The 13,581-nt window shown below is 42.6% G+C and overlaps 1 protein-coding gene across 1 annotated transcript in view; it reads right to left on the reverse strand.

The window, feature by feature from the left end:
• The window catches only part of mtap (methylthioadenosine phosphorylase), a 167,240-nt gene that overhangs the window by 131,267 nt on the left and 22,392 nt on the right, over nucleotides 1–13,581 (reverse strand). The window lies entirely within an intron of this gene.

Consider the following 13,581-nt stretch of genomic DNA (forward strand, 5'->3'; position numbering starts at 1 on the left):
TTGTTACCCCTCACAACATAAGAAACTAATAGTGGTATTGGAGAATCCAACGGATGTATTTTTTACAACTATTATGCAGAAGCATTACTTTAGCAGGCGCACAAGTGTCAGGGGTAGCACAAAAATTCTAAAATACGAATGACAGCAGCATGCTTTTAATAGTATACCATGCTTCAAATTATCCAAAGCAATTACAAGATATTTATACCTCCAAGTCACAAGCTCAGATGCTCATGATTATCATGAGTATGTTCCTAAAAGATATAGCAACATACTGACTGCGTCACCTAACACAATGTCCCCATTTTCGAAATATAAATAATTATCCCAAACAGATACACATGGTTGTACACAGACAATCAAGTTGTAAACTGAATAGTTACACAAACAGGTACACCAATTACAGCATACTGATTTGGAGGTTTGACAACCTGATCTGACATGGTAATCATTTCCCTGTCTAATGGCAACTATTGTCCTCTGTTGCACTTGTTTAACAACTTGGTTGCTTTACCACTGGTTGCTATCACCCAACATCATCATACAAGTATCAGCATTGGAGAGTTCCTCCCTGCTGTACATTGGACTGAACTGGCTTCTGTTCCTTCTCTATGTAGCACCATGAGCAGTCATATTTTTGTATGACCTGGGCTGATATCCAAACGGACTTGCATTTTCATTGTTGACTCCCTGCCCAGAGGCTGCCTGCTCCCTTGTCATTGGCATTTTTATTCTCCTCTGTCTTTGAAGAAAATGTCCTGTGAATCAGAATAGTTGGACAATTCGTTGCTGGGCATGGTCATTTACGTTTATTTTCTGAGCATAACTCATGCTGGGGATGGAAATCCTTCTTCAATGGTATTATACAAACTTGCAGCAATACAACTCAAAAGTCTTGTTGAGTTACTCAACATCAAATGATCAATAATTTGATTTGATTTACTAATGTCACATGTACTTAGGTACAGTGAAAAGTGTTCGCTTTGCACACTGCACGGGCAGACCATACATAAAGACCATAGGGCGATAAACAGAGCCAGGAATACAAAGTTACTGCTACACAGAAGGTACACACAAAGCAAGATCAACATTAGATTTGGAATTCGAGGGGTCCATTCAGAAGTCTAATAACAGTGAGGAAGAAGCCACTCTTCAACCAATTGGTACATGTGGATAAGCTTTTGTATCTTCCACCTGATGGAAGAGGTTGGAAGAGATTTTAATCATCCTGATGATGTTTGCAGCCTTCCTGAGGCAGCAAGAAGTGTAGATGGAGTCAACATATGCAAGGTTGGCTTATGTGATGGACTGGGGCTGTGTTCACAACTCTCTGTTGTTCCTTACGGTCCTGGGCAGAACAGTTCCCATACCAAGCTGTGATGCATCCACATAGAATACTTTCTGTGCTGCATCAATAAAGGTTGGTGAGAGTCATAGAGATATACAGCACGGAAACAGACCCTTCAGTCCAACTCATCCCATGCCAACCAGAAATCCTAAACAAATCTAGTCCCATTTCCTTCTATAATCTGCCCATTCATATACCTATACAGATGCCCTTTAAATGTTGCAATTACACCCGCCTCCACCATTTTTTCTGGGGCTCATTCCATACACGCACCATCCTCGATGGTAAAAATGGGCCCTTACGCCACTTTTAAATCTTTCCCCTCTCACCTTCTAGTTTTCCCTCTAGTTTTGGACTCCACAACTCTGGGGAAAAGGGCCTTGTCTACTTACTCTATCCATGTCCCTCATGATTTTAAAAATCCCTACAAAATCACCTCTGACCCTCTTGGGAAAACAGACCCAGTCTATTCAGTCTCTCTCTATAGCTCAAACTCTCCAACCCTGGCAACATCCTTGTAAATCTTTTCTGAACCCTGAGACAGTAGGGGCTGAGTGAACCCTTTCAAGTTTCACCACATCCTTCCTATAGCAGGGAGACCAGAACTGCACACAGATTCCAATAGTCACCTAACCATTGTCCTGTACAGCCACAACATGATCTCCCAACTCCTATACTTAATGCACTGACCAATAAAGACAAGCATACCAAGCATCTTCTTCACTGTCTTATCTCCCTGTGACTCCACTTTAACTATGAACCCGCATTCCAACGTCTCTGTTCTGTGACACTCCCCAGGGCCTTACCATTAAGTGTATAAGTCCTGCCCTGATTTGCCTTTCCAAAATGCAGCACCTCACCTTTATCTAAATTAAACTCTATCTGCCACTGCTCAGCCTATTGGACCAGTTAATCAAGATACCCATTGTCCTCTGAGGTAACCTTCTTTGCTGTCCACTGCACCTCCAATTTTGGTGTCATCTGCAAACCTACTAACCATACCTCCTACATTCACATCGAAATCATCTATATAAATGACAAAAAGCAGTGGATCCAGCCCCGATCCTTGTGGCACACTGCTGGTTACAGGTCTCCAGTCTGAAAATATATCCTCCAACAGTCCTGAGAAAGGGCTTCAGCCCAAAACATTGACTTACCTGCTCCTCAGATGCTGCTTGACCTGCCGTACTTTTCTAGCCTCTCTCCTATAGACCTTCACCACCACCTACCTTTGAGCCAGTTATGTATCCAAATGGCTTGTTCTCCCTCTATTCTGTGTGATCTAACCTTGTAACCAGTCTACAATAAGAAACCTTGCCTAAAGCCTGAAGGCCATATAAATCATGTTCACTGCTCTGTGCCCCAACAGTTCCCTTTGTTATTTCTTCAAAAAGCACTCAATCAAATTAGTGAGATATGATCTTCCATGCAGAAAGCCATGTTGATTATCCCTAATCAGTCCGTGCCTTTCCAAATGAATGTAAATCCAGTCCCTGAGGATTCCCTCAAACATCTTCCCCACCACTGATGTCAGGCTCACCGGTCTAGATTTCCCTGACTTTTCATCACCACCTTTCTTAAATAGTGGCACCATGTCAGCCAATCTCCAGTCTTCCAGCACCTCACCTATGGCTACTGATGATACAAATAGCTCAACAAGAGGTCCAGCAATCTCTTCCCTAGCTTCCCACAGAGTTCTAGGGTATATCTGATGAGGTCCCAGGGGCTTATCCACCTTTATGCATTTTAAGATGCCCAGCACCTCCTCGTCTGTAATACAGACATTTTTCAAGCTTTCGCTATTTAATTCCCTACATTCTCTGTCTTCCACATCTTTCTCCACAGTAAACTACTTGTTTAGCAGCTCCCCCATCTCCTGCAGTTCCGGACGTCAATGGCCTTGCTGAACTAAGGGATCCTATTCTCTCCCTAGTTACCCTTTTGTCCTTTTTGTATTTGTAGAATCCCTTTGGATTCTCCTTAACCCTATTTGCCACAGTCTAGGCCTGAAACGTCAGCTTTTGTGCTCCTAAGATGCTGCTTGGCCTGCTGTGTTTATCCAGCTCCACACTTCATTATCTCAGATTCTCCAGCATCTGCAGTTCCTATTATCTCATGTGCCATTTTGCCCTCCTGGTTTCCCTCTTAAGAATACTCTCCTGCTTTTGTACTCTTCTAGGGAACCTATGGATAGTACTTAGAATACATTGTACTAGACCTTTTGAACATTGATTGTGGGATGACAATGTGCTATGAATCATTTCTCACTTCGTCCACATACACTGAAATGGTTTGCTAGGAAATTGTTGTCAGGCATTATCCACTCTGGGGTACCAAATAAACCTAAAATAGCCATCTATATCATCAGTGACAGTCTGCTCATTGTATTGCTAAGTTAGCGAACAGGGGTAAAGTTAGAAAAGTAACCCACCATGAGGATATAATTTTCTCTCAGCATTATGAATTAGGGAAGGTGGTAGTGTCTTGGTAATGAACTGGACTAAAACATCAAGAGTCATGGGTTCAAAGACCACCATGGTAGACAGTGAAATTTCAATTCAATAAAAATCTGGAATTAAAAGCTGTCAATGAACACACAATTACTGTTAATGGTGATAAAAATGTATCTGGTTCACTAAGGTTCTCTGGAGAGAAAAACCTGAAATCCTCAGTCTGTGACTCCAGATGCACAGCAACGTGGCTCATTCTTCACTGTAATCTGAGCAATTAGGAATGGGCAATAAATGCCGGCCAAGTCAGCGCTGCCCTCGATGCATGAATAAATAAAGGAAAAAAATAGATCAGCCAAGGTGTGGATGCTTCATGAAATGGGTGTCAATATTCCTTCCACTATTGGCGTTGATATGCTTCAAGACATGCAACAGCCCAATATATCACAGACTCAGTTATTTGTCATCTTGTGCACTAAACAATGTTCCGTCTAAGCTGGACAGCCACTGGGAAGCTCTGTGCAAGTCAACTGTCACTTTACAGCAGGACATCTGCTTTCAGAAGGCACTGATTTTTACAGACCTTGAACAGTCATGCAGTAGGAACAAAACTTAGAGGGAACGTGGATATTCAATGCTCACATCTTGAATTGAATTGAATTATCTTTATTGTCATGTACTCAAATGAGTACAGTGAGCAGCATATAGTTGATGCATTACAGTCTCATCTTAGGTAAAAGGTACCCAGGTAAAGGTACTTGAGGTCTTTCTGTTGTAACATGGAGATGTCACCTTGGCAAAATGCTTTTGGTGTTAGGATTTTTTCTCCCTTCAAAGAGACTTGTGATTTACCAAATTCATCTCTATATGGCCAACGTGAACATACATCCTCAGGTACAATTTTAATACTGTTAGACCACCCCAGGATAATAATCTCTAGCAACTCTTCTGGTTGCTCACCTTCAGCACATATCAATTGCAATCGTCACACTGGAACTGGCCAAATTTGAATGGATCTACCTGGAGAACGTCATAGTCAAGATCATCAACATGTCGAGGAAGATCTTAGCCTTTGAGTTTGGTAGGTAATTTGCTCAGCTTGTTCGACACAATCACCATGGTATGTGGATTATAAATCTCACTTCCACATCATATTCCTTCTGTTCACTGCCTGGTTCAAGTGCACCATCAGTGATCTGCCCCCCTGTAGTAGATGTAATTTAAATCCCATGAATTGTGATTATTTAAAGATCTATGTTTGCTGTAGTTTCATCACTATTGGTTATCAACCAGGTAGAAGATTTCAGGAAGCCCAAGTCACCTAGCATTTTGACAATGTACTGCAAATCTGTCAAAAACTCAAAATTACAGAATATTGAATGGCCTGGACAGAGTGGCTGTTGGGAAGATGTTTCCATTAGTAGGAGAGACTAGGACCCAAGGGCACAGCCATAGAGTATATCGGAGATCATAGTGGATCATAGTATCCCTACAGTGTAGAAATAGGCTGCGTGGCCCAACTAGTCCACACCAGCCCACACAGCACCCACCCAAACCCATCCCCCTATAACCCACCTAATCTACACATCCCTGAACACTATGGGCAATTTAACATGGCCAACCCATCAAGTAAAGGGAAGACCCTTTGGAACGGAGAGAAGGAGAAACTTCTTCAGACGGAGAGTGGTAAATCTATGGATTTAATGGCACAGAAGGCTCTGGAGGCCAGGTCACTGAGTACATTTAAGACTGAGATAGATATGTGCTTCATTGTCAAGGGGGTCAAGGGTTATGGGGAGAAAATGGGAGAATGGGGTTGAGAAACTTATCAGCCATGATTGAATGGTGGAGCAGACTCGATGGGCTGAATGGCGTAATTTCTGCTCCTGTGTCTTATTAACTGGTGACCCATTATCTGACATGAAACAATCTCTTATAAGCTGCATCAAACAGCACCACTTCCTGAAGGACGCCTTTCAGATGTGCAATGATAACGTGTCTGTTGTCATCCTTCGTTTTATCAGGACATATGGTACTAATAATTGCAAAAGCTTTTGATCACCTTATGCCATCGACTAGGTAACAATATGCAAAGCTTAGCCTTCTTGGCTTTTCCCTGACTCTGACCCGCACTGAAGTGGCTACGTTTATGCACATCTTCACACAGTGCTGTGGTGTTGAACGGTTTTGTTAGTCACTCATGCTTTGTCAGAAATCACATGACACCAGGCCATGGTCCGACAGGCTTATTTGAAACCACAAGCTTTTGGAGCGCGGCAGGTCTGGCCTGGTCTTTGCACTCAGGTTCTCTGCACCGCATGCTGCGCATCCCTACATTCCCACATGTGCTACAAATATCAAGAAAAGCTCGACAACCTTTTGGGGAGGTGTGACAAACTGCATGTGTTACAGATTTGGTTGGTTTAGTGTGCTTCACTGTCCACAGCAACAGTGTCGGCTGCACCTAAAGCATGTTATTGTTCTCAGCCTACCTCCACAGTTTCATACTGGCTGTCCATCTTGAAGTGTTATGTCAGTGCTCAAAACATCCTTCTTAGAATCCCTACAAGTATAGAAGCAGACCATGCAACCCATACCGACCCTCCAAACAGCATCCAACCCAGACCCATGCTATACCTGTAGCCTTGCATTTCCCACAGCCAATCCACCCAGCCCACACACCTTTGGACTGCGGGAGGAAACCCACGCAGGCACGGGGAGAATGTGCAAACTTCACACAGACAGTCGCCTGAGGGCGGTATCGGACCCAGGTCCCTGGTGCTGAGAGGCAGCAGTGCTCACCACTGAGCCACTGTGCCACTTCTCACGAGGGAAACTTGGGGAAGGGGTGATGACTGAATCAAATGAGCCTCTCCGACTGTTCCTCCTTGGTATTCATGCCCTTTTGTGGCAGATTCGTGCAAATAAACCGGTCAGCAGATTCTTGAGGCTGCTGTCTGCACGACATGAGCTGGTATTGGCTTATTCTGAATTAATTCTCACTTTCAGCTTGTCTTCCGGAATCTTGCACAACCTTTCCAAATTGTTTTTCTGATCATCCGTAGCGAGACTGAATGTCTTAATTCTGCAAAGCCCTTCCTCGCCAATGGGTAAGCAAGGCTTTCTCCCTACTATCTATAGCTCAGGATGCGAAATTGAGCTGTACACGTTGTTTAAACATTTGCAATTCATGGTCGGTGTGACTTGATGCTGTGCAAATCACAATGAAATTTCCGCAACCCATCATTCAGTCTTAAAATATTGGACTGTACCTTTAATTCAGTGTAACTTTTTTAAAAAAACAAAACCTCTTTAGGTACTTTTAATCAACCTGTTAAGAGATGTTACTGCACACCTCTGGAGCAGGTGGGACACGAACCCAAGCCCACTGGCACAGAAACAAAAACAGAAAATTGCTGGAAAAGCTCAGCAGGTTCGGCAGAAACTGTGGAGAGGAATCACAGTTAATGTTTCCGGTTGAGTGACCCTCACTCAGGACTGTCTCCAAGGTAGTGACGCTACCACTGTGCCACCAGACCTTTCACTCTGAGTCAGTGGAAATTGGAAACTTGTGTTTCGCTGGCCTTGTTCCCTTTAAGACTGCTACTCCCTTTATAACAGACCATACAGGTGTCGCAGTGACACTGTTATTTTGTGTCAACAGTCAGGGACACAGTGTACTTGCCTCCAGCTCTGCATAGCACAACACAAACAACAATGATCAGTCTATTTTCTTTTCTTGAAGTTTGCTGAGGAAGGAAAGCTGCCCAGGGTAGCTGGAGCGATTTCTTTGAATAACGAAACGGAGATCTTTGATTTTCACCAGATCAGGATCATTATTTCACCCAAAGGAAGAGGCAACGACCTAGTGGTATTATCACTAGACTGTTAACCCAAAGATCAAGCTAATGTTCTGCGTTCAAACTCTGCCAGGGCAGTTGGTGGAATCTGAATTCAATTAAAAAAATCTGGAATTAATAATCTCGTGATAACCATTAATTTGTTACCAATTGTAGGAAAATACTCATCTGGTTCACCAATCTCCTTTAGGGAAGGAAACTGCTATCCATACCTGGTCTGGCCTACATGTGACTCCAGACCCACAGCAATGTGGTTGATTCTTAACTGCTGTCTGGGCAATTAGGGATGGGCAATAAATGCTGCCTGGTCAGCGACACCCTCATCCCGTAAATGAATAAAAGAAAAAGGAAAGTGGAGAATACAATATCCTCCCTCAATACTCTCCATCAAAAAGTGTCAATCTAAAATATGCACTCAAAATGAGGATTTAATCTCAAACTTTAACATTATGAAGCTAAATAGAGTCAATGACGTGGGAAATCATACAGGAACGACTGTGGGTTTTGATCTTCAGGTCCTTTTTAACACTTCTGTTTCTTGAAGAAGACAACAGAACTAACATTTCACAAGTTGTCCCTCAAAGGGCTTTACAGCCTATCACGTGCTTTTGATATGTTGCAGTGTAAGAGTCATGGCAGCCAATGCTGCAAATAGCAAGCAGCCAAAAATAACACGGCAACAATGACCAGATCATCTGTTCTTGAGGGGGTTGATAGAAGCACAAATACTGGGCATGAAGTGAGGGTTTAGTTCCTTGCTCTCCTTCAAAAGAGTGCTTTCAAGTGGGTGCCTTCAACCACTCAAATTGCACAATCATCATCAATACACTGCAACCGCAGAGCTGGACAGTTGCAGGGGTTTAGGGGGTTTGTAATATTGAGAGAAATGGCAGAGGGTACACCCATCAGCTAATATTTTACCAGTAACAGGAGAGATGGCTGATACTCCATGGAAGGGGCTGATGATGCTAAAGCTCCTCAACTGGGTTGTCCTTGCTTTTTCACAAGGTAAGTAAGACCGCTGAGTCTGCACTAAATACTGATCACAGAGTCCAATGTAGTAAGTGTGAGATAGAATCATGTAGCATCAGGTAGAAAAAGCAAATTAAAGAAAGATTGAGAGATAGCAGGAACTGCCGATGCTGGAGTCAGAGAAAACACAGAGCGGAGCTGGAGGAACACAGCAGGCCAGGCAGCATCAAAGGGACAGGAAAGCTGTCATTTCTGAAGAAGGGTCCCGACCCAAAACATCAGCTTTCTTGCTCCTCTGATGCTGCCTGGCCTGCTGTGTTCATCCTGCTCCACAATGTGCTATCTAAAGAAAGACTGATTTGTTTGCCCAGTCTTTTTACTGAGACATCAGTATTCATTCAGGAGCTTGTAGAGTAAAATTGCAAATCAGACAGGAACATCCGATTTGTGTATTTAATATTGTGGACTCCAGGAGTTCCTACAAGATTCTACACTAACAAAAGAACAGGAGTAGGCCACACAGCCCCTCAATCTAGTTCCACCATTCAATGTGGCCTAACTTCATTCTTTCAGCAATGTTTATGTTCTATAATATCAAGTGGTTATTTATATATAGCAGGTCCCTGATTTACAATCAATTGATTTCTAAACACTGGTATTTACGAATGCAATCCCATACAAGGTGTAATTTTAAAGACCTGACATAACAGATATTTTCCATACATCCAGCCAACAGCTTTGCATTGCCATGCATTGTGTTATGACCTGCACAAAAATAAACTTGCAAACAGACTCTAGAATCAAAACCCCTCACAACCCAGAGTCACAACCTGTATCTCTGAAAATTGTTCAATAATCCAAGTCAACATGAAATATGGCATTTTATACAGAAGTACCTGTACTTGTAGAATCCCTACACAGTACGGAAGCAGGCTATTCAGTCCATCAGGTCCACACCGACCCTCCAAAGAGCATCCCACCCAGTCTCATCCCCCTACTCTGTCCCTGTAACCCTACATTCCCCATGGCTAATTCACCCAACCTGTGCACCCCCGGACATGATGGGTAATTTAACCTTCACATCTCTGGGCTGAGGGAGGAAACCAGAGCACCTGGTGGAAACCCATATACACACGGGGAGAATGTGCAAACTCCACACAGACAGTCATCCGAGGGTGGAATCAAACCTGAGTCCCTCATACTGTGTGACAGCACGGCTAACCACTGAGCCACAGTGTCGCACCACTGCAGAGGGAGAAACAGGGTTAATGTTTTGAGTCCAGTAATATGTCACACCAGCATTTCTGTGTTTGTTACTGATTTTCAACAGCCACAGTATTTAGCTTTTAACTTAAAATACAGTTTATGTCAGCTGCCACCTCCAGATAAACAGATACCAGCTAGAATAAGCACCTCATTATGATAATCACAGAAAGACTGCATTGTGCAGAGCCTAGCATCACATCTACTAAACATGACTACAATACTATTTCAGGAATGAAATAACAGGAATCTTTCACCTGTTAAGATTTATTTGATGTATGAATCATGCTTGTAGCATTAACAAACATGTGTGGTGCCAAAACACAATAAAGACGACATTTCATTTAACAACAAGCAGCCATAGCATTTCTGTGTAACACAGGTGGCTTCGTAGCGGGATACCAAAATATATTTAAAGGTTCATTCAGTGTCAGGATTATCCTTTCACCCAATCCCAAACCAGACACACTCAGTGACAATTTGACCCATACAAAAATATATTTAAAAGGTTCATTAGTGTCAAAGGGACCTTTCCATCCGAAAATCGCACAAAAACAATCAGTGACTATTTGTACAGAAGAAGGCCAGTTTACTCATTGTGTTTGTGCAAACACTCTGCAGGTACCATACATTTTGGGATAATACAGCATGGAAACAGAGCCTTCGGTCCGACCAGTCCATGCTGAACATAATTCCAAACTAAGCTAGTTCCACCTGCCTGCTCCTGGCCCATGTCTCTCCAAACCTTTCCTATTCATTTATCTATCCAAATGTCTTTTCAATGTTGTAATTGTACCCACATCCACCACTCCCTCAGGAAGTTCATTCCACACACAAACCACCCTCTGTGTAAAAAATTTCCCCTCATGTCTTTTAAAATCTCTTTCTTCTCACCTTAAAAACATGCCCCTAGTATTGGACACCCCCAGCCTAGGGAAAAGTCAACTACCATTAACCCTTTCTATACTCCTCATTCTTTAATAAATTCTATAAGGTCACCCCTCAACCTCCGATGTTCCAGTGAAACAAGTCCCAGCCTAATCAGCCTTTATAACTCAAACAATCCATACGGGGCAACATCCTGGTAAATCCTTCCTATAAAAGGGTGACCAGAATTGGGCACAGCACTCCAGAAGAGGCCTCACCAACATCCTGTACAGCCTCAACATGACATCCATTTAACTATTCCCACTTCCCCATCCTTTTTCCCCCCTGTATTGCAAATTTCAGGTATTTACCCTACTTCCATTTGAAATCCATAACTTGTTCTGTCTTCATTAAGCTGCGAGACTGTACATTCCCAATCCTTTCAAACTCAACTCATGGCAATGTACAGCCTTAATGTGAAGATCCCAAACAATTTTATCCACGAACCCACCCACAGTCAATAACAAACAGTTTTCACACTGTGCTAATTAACTTTTTCTTTTCTAAACTATGTCTAATTAATTCAAATGTATTTACACTGAACTTACGATCTTGCTGGGGGTTGGTTTGCTTAATTGGCTGGATGGTTGGTTTGTGATACAGAATTCTGCCAACAGCACATGTTCAATTCCCACTCTGGTCAAGGACTGTCCTCCCCAACCTCTCCCCTTGTTTGAGGTGTGGCGACCCTCAGGTTAAACCACCACCAGTCATCTCCCTCTCATGAGACAGCAGCCTTATGGTTCTGATAAGACTATGACAACTTTACCTTTACATTCCTGACCTAATTTAGCCTGTTATTCTGCTCTTATCAAACAACTGATGAACATCCAGAGGAAGTGGTAGACGCAGGTGCAGTTACAACGTCTGAAAGGCATTTGGATAAGTACATGAATAAGAAAGGTTTGGAGGGATATCGGCCAAGCACTATGGGACTAGCTTGGTTTGGGAGTATGATTGGTGTGGACTGGTTAGACTGAAGAGACTTTTTCTGTGCTGTATGGCTCGATAGACTCCCCCTCTCTTTATGGGTCATTCATTTCACAAAATTCATTAACCACTGCTGAAAGAAAAAAAAACAAAAAAAAAGCTGAGTCAGGACACCGCAGGAGGTCAGATATCTCAGATCATGGTGGTCACGTCTTGCTCAATAATGACAATTGGGCACTTTCTCAAGGTTCGAGGGTAAATCTTTTGACAAGGGTTGGATGGACGCAGCAAATACGGGATTCTTCTGCAGAGCAGAAAATGCACTCCTGAACTTTCCATGGAGAGGTATGATGGGCTTGCCCCCATCTGGTAAGACTGAAAAATACAGGGTTTTTCATGATCTCTCAATGTCTGACGTTACCCTATAGCTTACTAAGTACTCTATTTGATGTATCACCACAATTCTAATGTGGAAACACAGTTGCCAATTGGCACACTGCTAGTTTCCAATTTGATGCTTAGAAGGTATAGCAGATTAGAAAAATTAACACACTTTGAACAACCCTCCATACGTGTTATACAAGCTCCAGCTGGTAACTACAGCTTGGAATGGGATTAGCTATAGTATCAACTGTTTCATATCAATTGTTATTTTCACAGTCAGGCAGAATACTGACAGGGCCAAAGGGATTGCAAGACAGGCAGGTGTGAATGTGATTATGAATCATGGGCATTCAACAAAGAAATGTGGTCGATCATATTTGCACACGTATTTTTTACGCATTAATGAAGATTTCTCTCATTTTCCATTCCTTCAGAAAATTTCATGTTGTATTTAAGAGATGTAGAAGTAGTTCACTTGGCGAAATGCAGCGCATAAATATGATGAACAAATAGCTCTGCAGTTTGCTGTTTCAATAACAATCACGCTCTACCATAATTGTATATCTATTGCCCCCGTGTGGTCAGAAGATGATTCGTCTTCAACCTTTATTGAAACAGTAAACGAGAAAATGGCAGTCACTGAAACCGTTAGAAAATGGAGACGGCCGTGACGAAAATCAGATCGATGGAAAAGTCGATTCTGCATGAATAGCGGGCTGCGTTGATCGATTTAACGTTCGCTTTTAACAAATCGTGTCTACTGGAAAAACTACATGCGTTGCAATGCTGCCCATCTGTGCTGTCTAAACAAGATCAACGCCGAAAAAAATTGAGTTCCATTGTCCTTACATACAACAGAATGAAAGGCCAATTGACGATGCAATCGAACTTTTCAGAAATGTAACTCCAATGTTCACTGAAGCACCAACTCAAAACTGGCTGCTACTTCCACAAGGACGCAGTTTCTGACACACTAGCTGAAGGAAAACGCTGACTGGAAGCTGACGTTTTCACACGGTGAAAGTGAGAAGACGACTAGACTGTTGTGAGCACCCCTTCAAGGCTTGGTCAAGAATAACACAACACATACCCAGGGGCTAGGAGGCTCCTTTATGAATCCCAGCCTCAAAAAAGAAAGACCACCCCATGCCACAATTCTCTTGTCAATTCTATCATGCCAAATTGTGACCAATTGACATTGATCGTAATCAGGAATAACACATGGCTCTTGTGGTGCAGTGGTAGCATCCCTACCCCTGAGCCAGGAGACCCAGGTTCAAGTCCAACCAGCTCCAGAGGTGGGAACGGGTTGATTGAGAATATTACAAGTTAGCAACATGGCTACAATTCCTTTTTTTACATTCAAACGTCAAGCATTTTTGCCCCAAACTCTTGCATGCATCAATTTACTAAGTAAAGTTTTAAAAAGACTTTGAAAGTACTTCAT

Source organism: Stegostoma tigrinum, chromosome 3 (genome assembly GCF_030684315.1).
Source record: "Stegostoma tigrinum isolate sSteTig4 chromosome 3, sSteTig4.hap1, whole genome shotgun sequence".
NCBI classification, from domain to species: Eukaryota; Metazoa; Chordata; class Chondrichthyes; order Orectolobiformes; family Stegostomatidae; genus Stegostoma; species Stegostoma tigrinum.